This window comes from Palaemon carinicauda, chromosome 1 (genome assembly GCF_036898095.1).
Source record: "Palaemon carinicauda isolate YSFRI2023 chromosome 1, ASM3689809v2, whole genome shotgun sequence".
NCBI classification, from domain to species: Eukaryota; Metazoa; Arthropoda; class Malacostraca; order Decapoda; family Palaemonidae; genus Palaemon; species Palaemon carinicauda.
The window spans coordinates 63,234,389-63,246,606 of record NC_090725.1 but is presented as its reverse complement, the minus strand read 5'-3'; positions in this window follow the sequence as shown (position 1 = coordinate 63,246,606).

Below are 12,218 nucleotides of genomic sequence, written 5' to 3'. Positions count from 1 at the left end.
ATTCTTGACACGCCACATGGCAATCTGCACCCCAAACAGAGATAACACATCGAGGGGTCAATTGGCAAGAAACGAAAACGGGAAAGAAAAAGGGGGAGCCGCTCCCAAGGCTCCCTCTTCTCCAGTTTCGTAAGCGTGCCTGGCGCCAATCCTGGCGCCATCTGTATTCCTTTTTGCGTAGCTTAACAACTCGGTGTTTTTTCCTGTGTTTCTCGCAAATCTTGGATTTATTCAGCTTTTCATGGCTTCTCCAACTTAGTCGGCCTCTGATAAGTTGAGTACCATTTCTTTTATGTATAAATGTAGGCTCTTGGTAAATTTTAAAGTGATTAATAGTATTAATCTTTGTTACAAGAGCCGTTGCCTACCTGAGGCGTCATGGACGCTTTCGCTCGCTAGGTATGAGTTTTAGTTAGGTAGAGCGACATTCCCGGTTGTTTTGCTTTAATAAATTTTAGCTATTTAGCGTTACATAGGATTTCCTTTCGTGCTTTTAGTATTATTTTGGCGAAGTATTCGCCAACTCTGGCCTACGCTAGGCCATGTAGCCTAGTCGTTTGGTCCTAGTACTTCCTGCATGATTTTGGTTTTCTGAGTGTTTTAAAATTTTATTGAAGCTTTAGGCTGTTTTTTATACATTTAAGATTATGTTGAATATTTCCAAGATAGTATACGAGTGAGTTTCGGTGATTTAGGTAATTGATTCTCTTGGTGCCTAAGCTAAGTTGCTTATGGAGCCTTAGTATACTTTCTCATACGCCCCGGTTGCTTTCTTTTCTTCGGAGAACATATGCAATCCCTTCCCCTCTGTTTAAGCTTTGGGCTTATCCCTAAGTGGTTTATCTGAATTAACTTTCGATAAAACTATACTGGGGTGTTACTGTACCTCCCTGTTCCAGTAAGTCTGGTTTCAGAGAGGGACAGAACAACAGAGTTTTTTAGTCTGAGTCTGTGTTTGTCTGGCTTGGGGTAGAGTCTCCCTCGCTGGCCTGACACAGACATAGGAGGCTTAGCCTCCTTAGGTCACTACCGAAGGTTTCTGTACGAGATGATTCCTTCTTTTGTGATCTAGCAGACTAGTCCTTGTTGCTGTTCTCGGTGGGAGGATAAGATCCTTTCCCTGGGATTAGCAACACCTTCCTTGCTTTGGTTCTTTGGGAGCTGGCAAGTATTGCTGGCCTCCCTCCTTGGATCTCCCTTCGGCTAAGATGAGTTTTCTTGGGTGCGGGTGATCCTTCACTAAAGAAAGGTTTGTAGGACCCTCTTTTGTCCCTTCCCCCTCTATCTCTGTAATGGCCTAGCCTTTACAGTACTGTACGTCATTCTACATCTGGACCTAGGATAGGTTAGGATGTGGAATTGACTCAGTCCCTTGCCGGCCGGCAGAGTCTGCCGGACGGCAAGGGTCTTCTGCTTTGAGTGCTGCCCGGACCTCCCTTGGTCCCTCATCCATGCCTGCCTGTAGAGCCAGACGGCATTGGTCAGGAAGCCTGAATTAGATTCTCCCCTTCCTTATATGCACTCTTTCGGATTGCCGGGCTTGGAGGTAGTTTACGCTCTTATCCCGGCATCCATTCTGTTTTCTTCTAGTGCTGTACCCGACCCGGCTGCAGGCCTATGGGGCCGGCAGCCAGGCAGTCGTAGTCCTCTGGTTCTTTTGCTACTGGCCGGCATCGGTTGTTTACCTTTGCCGGCCGGCTAATGTCAGCCCTTGTCTGCCGATCGCTATGAGCAGTGGCCGGCAGCCGGGTACTACCTTGTGTAGTTGCCGACCGGCAGTTATTGCCGGCCGACATTGGCTGTTGCCGGCCGACAGTTACTGCCGGCCGGCACATGCCTTTGAACCAGCGTTCTGCCGCCTTATAGCTGTTAAGTAGTATACTTTAAAGCTAGTTATGGTGTGTGCCGGCCGGCACATAACCTTCTATACTGTACCAGTATTCTTCAGTATAACATATACTGTAGGAAGAAAACGGATTTTGAGCGAAGCGAAAAATCTATTTTTGGGTGAGATGGCCATGTCGTCCTGATGGAAGTTCCTATAGGGTAGCTTCCTAGGGTATATTACAACTAAAGCGATATTCCCAGAGAATTTACCTTAAGGTACCCAGAATTCTAACTCCTGGAGCGAATATCCCTAATGAATGGGATATCGCGACATATCAGAGGACGTATTCTTGACACGCCACATGGCAATCTGCACCCCAAACAGAGATAACACATCGAGGGGTCAATTGGCAAGAAAACAGAAACGGGAAAGAAAAAGGGGGAGCGGCTCCCAAGGCTCCCTCTTCTCCAGTTTCGTAAGCGTGCCTGGCGCCAATACTGGCGCCATCTTTATTCCTTGTAGCGATACACGAGGTGCTACAGATACTGTATGTAGGGAGGGGACCTACAGCCCTTTCATAGAAAGGGAAGGGCGGGTCCATCAGGACGACATGGCCATCTCACCCAAAAATAGATTTTTCGCTTCGCTCAAAATCAGTTTTTTTGGGCTCAAGCCATGTCGTCCTGAGGGAAGTATACCAGAGCATTACTGTATCTGTGGATTCTCAGAACGTGCCGTACTCCCCGGAGGTAATTTTTCCCGGTCGACTAGACCTAGAGACCTAAGATGTTACCGTTATACATCTTTTCAACTAACCATAAACCATGTTAGAGCTTCCTGCCCCCTACAGGGAAGAGTCCTACTAGACTCTGGAAAAGTCTCGAAGAGTACATATACCTATGTATGAATACCAGGAAAGCTAATATAGTGGTCTCACCCTATATTAAGTAAAGCATAGTTTGTAAAGAACCACTGCGTCAATATGAAATATCGACCAGTTCTCCGCACAATACTTGTATTGGACAAAGGTTTATATCCGCATAGGAGGAAACTTGTAAAACCGCCGCCGTCCCCTTCTGGGACGGAGTCCTCCCGTTAAGGGAAAGCATAAACCAATGCAACATAGCTTGCATAAAGGAACAATTCTATTAGAATTATCCCAGATAAAGTACATAGAATGAATGCTCAATTATACCAATAAATTGACACAGGTGAAGGAGACGCAAGGTTCTCAAGAACAAGTTTATTAACAGACAATAAATAGACAGGTTAATAACAATTATATATATATATATATATATATATATATATATATATATATATATATATATATATATATATATATATATATATATATATATATATATATATATATATATATATATATATATATATATATATATATATATACATATATACATATATATATATATATATATATATATATATATATATATATATATATATATATATATATATATATATATATATAAGAAGAGGATAACCCAAAACTTTAAGCATAAGTATGATAGTAAACAGAACTTGTTTATCTGAAAGAAAAAACATTATTGCCACTTTTAAGATACCGAGGTATCAAAGTCAAAAACTCTGCATTACAAATCAATCACATTAGCGTTAGGAAAGCTCGGCACACATGTCTGCACTTATGCTAGGTTCGCCTTTGGAAATGGAACAGTCTACGTGGGCAACTCAGTGCCCTCACTTAGTATGTAGTACAGTATGTAACCACACACTCCCCCCGGGAATTAATCGTCCCAATTAAAACCACTGTTCCTCACAGAGTTAAACAGTAGGGTTAACGACGCGACCCACTGCTACCACAGATCTCTTTAGTTCTTCTACTTGCTTCGCATAGTGGCGAAAGAACACTCTGGAAGACTTCCAGCCAGTGTATGAACAGAGATGTTCAAAATCCATACAATTAAAGAAATTTAAGGATGAGGCAACTTTCCTCGGATCGTGACCTGCGGGTGTACTGTCAGGATCCGCTCTGCGAATAAAATATGTGATTTTCGCTCTGAGTTGATTCAGAGATAAATTTGAGCCTGATGTTTCTCCCCTGAATAGTTGACCACCCTTGAAGTCTGAAGTTCTATGAAGATAGACCTTTAGGCATTCTACTGGACATAGAGATGCATCTTCTTTCAGAGGGCAGATTCTCCAGGGACCCCACCTGTTGGTGGGTAACTCATTCTTGGCGAGAAACGTAGGATCCGGAAACAGGTTCAGTTTTCCCCCATCCAGGAACTGAACACGACCTGCCTCTCTCGAGAGAGCTACAATCTCACTAACCCTGGCCCCGGACGCGAGTGCAAATAGGAAAATAACTTTTTGTGTCTAATCCTTTAACGCACACTCCTCATTGCTCAACAGAGAAGCAAAATAAAGAACTTTGTCTAAAGACCATGAAATGGGCTTTGGAGGTGCTGAAGGTCTGAGCCTAGCGCAGGCTTTCGGAACTTTATTAAAGATCTCGTTACCGAGGTCGACCTGGAAGGCATATAGAATGGGTCTTGTCAAAGCAGACTTACACGCCGAAATCGTGTTAGCTGCCAACCCTTGTCCATGGAGGTGGATGAAGAAAGATAAGCAGAAGTCTGTCGAGGTCTCCTGCGGATTCTTCGCCTTGACAAAGGCCACCCATTTTCTCCAAGATGACTCATATTGCCTTCTAGTAGATTTGCACTTATAATCCTCTAGGAAGTCTATGCTGGCTTTCGAGATCCCGAAACGCTTTCTCACCTCTAAGGAGAGAAAATCATGAGCTGCAGGGTCCGGGTTTTCTGTAATGAAGCGCAGACAGTCAACTTTTGGAATCGCTGGGTCAGAACTGGATCTAGTAGCGGTACAAACTTCTGCCGTAGTTCCAATGCCAGGGGGAACCACACGCTGTTCGGCCACTTGTGGGCCACTATTGCCGCTACCCCCTTGTAGGATCTTAGTTTGTTGAGGACCCTCAACAGAAGGTTGTGTGGAGGGAACAGATAAATCCTGGACCATCTGTTCCAGTCGAGGGACATCGCGTTCACTGCTTCCGCTAAGGGGTCCTCGTACGGGGACAAGTACAGGGGCAACTTCTTGTTGTCTTTCGTCGCAAAGATGTCTATCTGACGTTCTGGGACTTGATTCAGAATGAAGGAGAATGATCCTGCGTCTAAGGACCATTCCGACTCTATCGGTGTGAACCTGGATATAGCGTCCGCTGTCACATTGCGGACTCCTTGAAGGTGAACTGCCGACAGGTACCACTTCTTCTTTTCCGCCAATCGGAAAATGGCCAACATCACCTGGTTGAGAGGTGGTGACCTCGATCCTTGTCGATTCAAGCATCTCACAACTACCTCGCTGTCCATCACCAACCTTATGTGGATCGAGTGACGCGGAGAGACTTTCTTTAAGGTAAGGAGCACTGCCATAGCTTCTAGAAAGTTTATGTGAAAGGTCTTGAATAGCTTGGACCAAGTCCCCTGGACTTTTTTCCGATGAGAGTGATCTCCCCATCCCTCCTTCGAGGCGTCTGAGTGAATCGTCACCGACGGGGGAGGTGGCTGAAGAAGAACCGACTTCTTTAGATGTCTGGCTTGGGACCAAGGCCTGAGAAGAGTACGTAGCCGAAGCGGAACTGGTCTTCTCAGATCTCTTCGCGCGTTTGATGCATAACTTCTCCAAACTCCGGTTGCATCCTTTAGCTGTGCTCTTAGCACTGGGTCTGTCACCGAAGCAAACTGGAGAGAGCCCAGTACCCTCTCCTGTTCGCGTCTTGATATCCTTTCGGAATCTAGAAGTCTCTTGACAGAACCCGCTATCTCCTTCCTTTTCTTCGCCTGGATGGAGAAACGGTGTGACATTAGGTCCCAGTGGATTCTCAACCACTGAAACTTTTGAGATGGAGAAAGTCGAGACTTTTTTCTGTTGATCTTGAAGCCTAGATACTCTAGGAACTGGATCACTTGACTAGAAGCTTGCAAGCATTCTGTCTCGGATGCTGCCCACACCAGCCAGTCGTCAAGGTAGGCTACTATCTGAATTCCCTTTAGGAATTAATTGTTAGAGAGCTACACTCGCAAGCTTCTTGAAAATCCTTGGGGCTATATTTAGCCCGAATCGCATGGCTCTGAAGGCGTATAGTCTTCGTTGTAGCTTGAACCCTAGGTAGGGGGAGAGTTGACGGTTGATGTGAACGTGCCAATAGGCATCTGACAAGTCTATGGAGACGGAATATGCCCTCTTGGGCAGTAAGGTCCTTATGTGTTGCAGTGTTAGCATCTTGAACTTGCAATTCAGTATGAACTTGTTGAGTGGCAACAAGTCCAGAATGACTCTGAGCTTTTCCGAGTCTTTTTTGGGAACACAAAACAGCCTCCCTTGGAATTTGATGGACTTCAACCTTCGGATCACCTTTTTCTCCAACAGTTCTTGAACGTACTCCTCCAGAACGGGGGTGGAGTGTTGGAAAAACCGAGGGCACGGGGGTGGAGTGCTGTACCAGCTCCAGCCCAGTCCGTTCTTGAGTAGGCTGTGGGCCCAGGGATCGAAGGTCCAACGATCCCGAAAATTCTGAAGTCTCCCTCCTACCGGCATCATCTCACTTGGACTGCCGTCCTGAGGTCTTGCCTCCCTGACCGCGACCACCCCTGAATCCCCTTCCCCTTGAGAGGCGCCTAGACGAGCCTCTGGCTGCTCCTCTAGGCTTTGGTCAAAAGGAAGTAGACTGCCCTTCGAACGTTGGGGTGAATGCCGTGGACTGTGTCGACACGGCCTGGGTTACCCACTGGAATGTGGTCGGGGTTTGTGCCACCATCTGGGGCACTGAAGGCAATGGCAATTGCAGTTGCTGTTGCTGTTTAAGAGGCTAGGCTGTCCGAGACGGTAGCCTAGTCCTCATAGTCTTCCTCTTTGGTTGAGGACCCTCATCTGGGGAAGACTTTCTTTTGATAGCCAGGCCCCACTTCTGGAGAAGGTTTCTATTCTCCGTGGTGGCGTTATCAACAACTTCTTTGACCAATTCGGTAGGGAAAAGGTCTTTGACCCAAATGTTGGAGGAGATTAGTTTCCTTGGCTCGTGCCTCACCGTAGCCAAGGTGAACACGAACTCCCTAAAAGCCCTCCTCGCCCTGACGAAGCTATAAAGATCCTTCGTCACTGTGGCCAGATGAGTCTTGGCCACTACCATGAACATTTCATGGACCTTGGGGTCACTTGCCATCGTCTCAAGAGTAGTCTGAAGAGACATTGAGGCAGCCAGTCTTTCTTTTGTCTCGAGCTCTCTCCGCAAAAGAAAGTCAGACAGCTTAGGGAGGTCCTCGCCGAACTGACGTCCGGCAATATCAGCCTCCAACTTCCCAACTGAGAAGGTAAGATGGACGTCCTTCCAGTCTTTGTGGTCCATAGGCAGGGCCAGCGACAAGGGTTTACACTCCTCCAGGGAGGGGCAAGGCTTGCCAGCCTCGACTGCTTTTAGTACAGCCGCAAACCCTTTCTGTAAAAAGGGGAAGGCTCTAGCAGGAGAGGACACAAAGGAAGGGAGCTTCTTACTCAATGCAGCTATCTTTAAGTTCGTGAAGCCCCTCTCTTTCATCCATTACTATGACCTCCTTCGGCTCTGTCTCCTCCTTTAAAGCTGGTTCCTTCCTCAACCGGACATAACAGTCCAGATATGACCCCTTGCTGGGCCAGAATTCCACCTCCTCTAGGGGAACTGAACCCAACTTATCCGATATGATGATCTTTCCAGTCGTCATCGGCATGTGCTCAGCATACATCCACGGGTTAGCATCCGAGCACAAGGGAAGGTTATTCACATTGAGGCTTTTCTGGGGCCCTTGTGATGCTGCAAGCCTCTGCATCTGCAGTTCCATTGCAGCCGCCTTCTCCTGATTCTCCTTCTGCATTTGTTGGATCATTCCAACAATGGAGGAGAGGGCCTGTCCCAGCTCTACTGGGAGAGCGGACGATGTTGAGGGAATAGGCTCCGGGATCTGAACCGGAGTAGCCGACACCTCGTCGACCTCTTCCTCTACAATGTCTGGGGCTTAAACTTCATCTTGGGCTCCTGCCAGGAGGTCTTCCTCCAGACGTTTGTCCACGTCAGACATCCTGTTGTCCAACTGGATGTCTTGCAAAGCGACCGCGACTTCAGCATCCACCTGGATCTGAACTTGGGGGATCTCCTCTAGAGGCTGGGGAATCACTGCATCAGCTGAAGCTAATGTCAGCCCTTGTCTGCCGGTCGCTAGGAGCAGTGGCCGGCAACCGGGTGCTACCTTGTGTAGCCGACATTGGCTGTTGCCGGCTGGCAGTTACGGCCGGCCGGCACATGCATTTGAACAAGCGTTCTGCCGCCTTATAGCTGTTAAGTAGTAAACTTTAAAGCTAGTTATGGTGACTTGCCGGCCGGCACATTACCTTCTAAACTGTACCAGTATTCTTCAGTATAACATATACTGTAGGAAGAAAACTATAGTATAAGTTTTGGTACAGCACTGTGTGTTCTAACACTTTTGTGTTGTCTTGCACAGCCCTTTGGTGTTGCCTTACAGATAAGAAAGTGAATTCTTTCTAGTCTATTATCCGGGATTTTAAAATCATTGCTTAGGTGTGAGCTACACCTGTTTCCTCTGGAAACTTTCCATTGGTTATTCTAGAAGAGATTAACCATACGATTTTATTATCTGGAAGGCTGCAACAATTGGTTGTGAAGGAAACACAAGTGTGTGTCTTTCCTTTCTGATTTGTTATGCTAAACTGTGCATATCCAGTGATACGTAGTTCACTTGATACTCATGGAAATTTCTTCTCTTTACAGGAGGACCCTCCGAAGTGCGGAAGTGTTTTCTGCAACGTCCGCAGTAAGAACCTCTGTGGACATGAGTTTTGTAGGAGGCACGCAGCATGCGCTGTCTACAAGGGTGATCTCCATTATTGGGACCCTCAGGTATGTACCGTGTGCACTAACCTGATTACTGAGGCCTTTGATTTCCCTAGGACGGCGGTATCAAGGGATATAGCAAGGGAGAAGCTTCGTACCTGGGTAAGGGGCTTCCAGAAGAACACCTCTGGACCTTATCTTCCAAGTGAGAAGATGAGGGCGTATCTTTTCCCTAGGGCATCAGCTGATGCAGTGATTCCCCAGCCTCAAGAGGAGATCCCCCAAGTTCAGATCCAGGTGGAAGCTGAAGTCGCGGTCGCTTTGCAAGACATCCAGTTGGATGACAGGATGTCTGACATGGACGAGCGTCTGGAAGAAGACCTTCTGGCAGGAGCCCAGGATGAAGTTCAAGCCCCAGACATTGTAGAGGAAGAGGTCGACGAGGTATCGGCTACTCCGGTTCAGATCCCGGAGCCTATTCCCTCAACATCGTCCGCTCTCCCAGTAGAGCTGGGACAGGCCCTCTCCTCCATTGTTGGAATGATCACACAAATACAGAAGGAGAATCAGGAGAAGGCGGCTGCAATGGAACTGCAGATGCAGAGGCTTGCAGCATCACATGGGCCCCAGAAAAGGCTCAATGTGAAAGACCTTCCCATGTGCTCAGATGCTAATTTGTGGAGGTATGCTGAGCACATGCCGATGACGACTGGAAAGATCGTCATCTCGGATAAGTTGGGTTCAGTTCCCCTAGAGGAGGTGGAATTCTGGCCCAGCAAGGGGTCATATCCGGACTGTTATGTCCGGCTGAGTAAAGGAACCAGCTTCAAAGGAGGAGACAGAGCCGAAGGAGGTCATAGTGATGGACCATGCTAAGGCTCAAGCTTTGCTTTCATCGTCGATGAAAGAGAGGGGCTTCACGAACTCAAAGGTAGCTGCATTGAGTAAGAAGCTCCCTTCCTTTGTGTCCTCTTCTGCTAGAGCCTTCCCGTTTTTACAGAAAGGGTTTGCGGCTGTACTAAAAGCAGTCGAGGCCGGCAAGCCTTGCCCCTCCCTGGAGGAGTGTAAACCCTTGTCGCTGGCCCTGCCTATGGACCACAAAGACTGGAAGGACGTCCATCTTACCTTCTCAGTTGGGAAGTTGGAGGCTGATATTGCCGGACGTCAGTTCGGCGAGGACCTCCCTAAGCTGTCTGACTTTCTTTTGCGGAGAGAGCTCGAGACAAAAGAAAGACTGGCTGCCTCAATGTCTCTTCAGACTACTCTTGAGACGATGGCAAGTGACCCCAAGGTCCATGAAATGTTCATGGTGGTGGCCAAGACTCATCTGGCCACAGTGACGAAGGATCTTTATTGCTTCGTCAGGGCGAGGAGAGCTTGTAGGGAGTTCGTGTTCACCTCGGCTACGGTTAGGCACGAGCCAAGGAAAATAATCTCCTCCAAAATTTGGGGCAAAGACCTTTTCCCTACCGAATTGGTCAAAGAAGTTGTTGATAAGGCCGCCACGGAGAATAGAAACCTTTTCCAGAAGTGGGGCCTGGCTATCAAAAGAAAGTCTTCCCCGGATGAGGGTCCTCAACCAAAGAGGAAGACTATGAGGACTAGGCTACCGTCTCGGCCAGCCAAGCCTCTTAGACAGCAACAGCAACTGCAATTGCCATTGCCTTCAGTGCCGCAGATGGTGGCAAAAACCCTGACCACATTCCAGTGGGTACCCCAGGCCGTGTCGACACAGTCCACGGCATTCACCCCAACGTTCGAAGGGCAGTCTATTTCCTTTCGAGCAAAGCCTAGAGGAGCAGCCAGAGGCTCGTCTAGGTGCCCCTCAAGGGGAAGGGGATTCAGGGGTGGTCGCGGTCAGGGAGGCAAGACCTCAGGACGGCAGTCCAAGTGAGATGATGCTGGTAGGAGGGAGACTTCAAAATTTTCGGGATCGGTGGACCTTCGATCCCTGGGCCCACAGCCTACTCAAGAACGGACTGGGCTGGAGCTGGTACAGCACTCCACCCCCGTGCCCTCGGTTTTTCCAACACTCCACCCCCGTTTTGGAGGAGTACGTCCAAGAACTGTTGGAGAAAAAAGTGATCCGAAGGGTGAAGTCCATCAAATTCCAAGGGAGGCTGTTTTGTGTTCCCAAAAAAGACTCGGAAAAGCTCAGAGTCATTCTGGACTTGTCGCCACTCAACAAGTTCATAGTGAATTGCAAGTTCAAGATGCTAACACTGCAACACATAAGGACCTTACTGCCCAAGAGGGCATATTCCGTCTCCATAGACTTGTCAGACGCCTATTGGCACGTTCCAATCAACCGTCGACTCTCCCCCTACCTAGGGTTCAAGCTACAACGAAGACTATACGCCTTCTGAGCCATGCCATTCGGGCTAAATATAGCCCCAAGGATCTTCACGAAGCTTGCGAGCGTAGCTCTCAAACAATTACGCCTAAAGGGAATTCAGGTAGTAGCCTACCTGGACGACTGGCTGGTGTGGGCAGCATCCGAGACAGAATGATTGCAAGCTTCCAGTCAAGTGATCCAGTTCCTAGAGTATCTAGGCTTCAAGATCAACAGAAAAAAGTCTCGACTTTCTCCATCTCAAAAGTTCCAGTGGCTGGGAATCCACTGGGACCTAATGTCACACCGTTTCTCCATCCTAGCGAAGAAAAGGAAGGAGATAGCGGGTTCTGTCAAGAGACTTCTAGATTCCGAAAGGATATCAAGACGCGAACAGGAGAGGGTACTAGGTTCTCTCCAGTTTGCTTCGGTGACAGACCCAGTGCTAAGAGCACAGCTAAAGGATGCAACCGGAGTTTGGAGAAGTTATGCATCAAACGCGCGAAGAGATCTGAGAAGACCAGTTCCGCTTCGGCTACGTACTCTTCTCAGGCCTTGGTCCCATGCCAGACATCTAAAGAAGTCGGTTCTTCTTCAGCCACCTCCCCCGTCGGTGACGATTCACTCAGACGCCTCGAAGGAGGGATGGGGAGGTCACTCTCATCGGAAAAAAGTCCAGAGACTTGGTCCAAGCTATTCAAGACCTTTCACATAAACTTTCTAGAAGCTATGGCAGTGCTCCTTACCTTAAAGAAAGTCTCCCCGCGTCACTCGATCCACATAAGGTTGGTGATGGACAGCGAGGTAGTTGTGAGATGCTTGAATCTACAAGGATCGAGGTCACCACCTCTCAACCAGGTGATGTTGGCCATCTTCCGATTGGCGGAAAAGAAGAAGTGGTACCTGTCGGCAGTTCACCTTCAAGGAGTCCGCAATGTGACAGCGGACGCTCTATTCAGGTTCACACTGATAGAGTCAGAATGGTCCTTAGACGCAGGATCATTCTCCTTCATTCTGAATCAAGTCCCAGAACTGCAGATAGACCTCTTTGCGACGAAAGACAACAAGAAGTTGCCCCTGTACGTGTCCACGAACGAGGACCCCTTAGCGGAAGCAGTGGACGCGATGTCCCTCGACTGGAACAGATGGTCCAGTATTTATCTGTTCCC